Source organism: Elephantulus edwardii, unplaced genomic scaffold, assembly GCF_000299155.1.
Source record: "Elephantulus edwardii isolate Elephantulus edwardi_28Jun2011 unplaced genomic scaffold, EleEdw1.0 scaffold00001, whole genome shotgun sequence".
Taxonomy (NCBI): domain Eukaryota; kingdom Metazoa; phylum Chordata; class Mammalia; order Macroscelidea; family Macroscelididae; genus Elephantulus; species Elephantulus edwardii.
In genome coordinates this window covers 31916885-31918292 of record NW_006399751.1, presented here as the reverse complement: position 1 = coordinate 31918292, position 1408 = coordinate 31916885, and the positions used below count along the sequence as shown (strand labels likewise).

Sequence of the window (1408 nt, the reverse complement as noted above, 5' to 3'; positions counted from 1 at the left end):
TTACAGAGTCCAGCCACTTTACCCTGGTCTCCAAAATGGAGACAAAGGCCTGGCCTGATTTTTTTGTTAAAATACACACTCACATACACACATGTTGTTAATCAATTAAATTCTGACTTCTGACTCTGGTAATCCCATGGGTATAGAATTGAACTACTCAATAGGGTTTTCTTGGAGATTATCTATTTATCTATCATCTATCTAACCATTATCTATCCATATATCTATCCATCCATCATCATCTATCTATCTTTCTATCAAATACCCACTAGATAATTTATTAAAATTGTTGATTTAGGCATCTGCAATGGTGACTTCAAACTCTACTCTAGGCTCAGTGCTGATGGAGGTGATCTGCTTGTTGATCTTAGAAGGTCTGTGCAAATCAATTAGTCACTCATCTGGAAACAATCCCAGGTCCTAGAACATTCACCACAAGGCCTTGTAGCAATTCTCAGTCTTGGTAGGCATCTCTTCACTTTGAGATTCTTCTCTTTTGAGCCTCTGATTAAGCTAGCACACATCTTTGCTGGGGATTTAATATTGTGGTTGGTTAGAGGAATTCTAATAGAGTGAATGGTCACCTCTGGTTCCACATGTCCTTAAAAGCCATGGCTTTGGGGAAGCTTCATGACTGACTTGGTCCCCAGGGTGAGGAAACAATGGTGAGTCAGGAGCTGGAGTAGATAAGCAAGCATGCCTACAGCAGCAACCATATTTTTCTCAGAGCACTTGGCTATGATATTTATGATAACAGATCGTCAGATCATTCTTCCATGGGACCAGTGAGTAAGTTGGAACTTACAACCTTAAGTTAGTAACTGATCACAAACCACTTGTACCACCCAGGCTCCTTTGATGTACCTATGTACCTATGCTTGAGGAAGAATTCACAATAAAGACAAAGGAAATCACGGAGAGTATATTTTACTGTCGTCTTTGTGTGTATGTGGGGGGGGGAGGAGGTGGGTGTTTTGTGTATTTGTTAAATTAAAAGTATCTTTTAAAGCCAAGATTTGGCTGAGAACACAGATATGGTGCATCCCACTGACACTGAGTTGATGCAGTTCTTGGAAAGCCTCCATCACGTTTCTGAGGCTGTAAATTTGAGAGGAGGAACCCACATCATATTTCTCCTGCAGAAAATCTGGGGGATTTGAACTGGCAAACTTTCAGGGTTAGCAGCCCAACACTTACCCTACCATGCCACCATGGCTCATTTATGGCACAGAGCACCAAAATAGAAATTTATTAGATATAAAGAATTATATTTGTGGTGCTCAGAATGGACCTTCATGTTCAATCTGAAGCAATATTTTAAAATTAACCTCTTGGGTAATCCTAAGAAAGACTCTTACCTGGATTCTATTTCTGTCAACTGATTTGTTAGGTGCCACTGATTTGGGTT

At 40.1% G+C, this 1408-nt stretch overlaps 1 pseudogene; it reads right to left on the bottom strand.

The window, feature by feature from the left end:
• Positions 1–294: 294 nt before the first annotated feature.
• LOC102852934 lies at positions 295–613 on the bottom strand (annotated as a pseudogene).
• Between the last annotated feature and the right edge of the window lie 795 nt (positions 614–1408).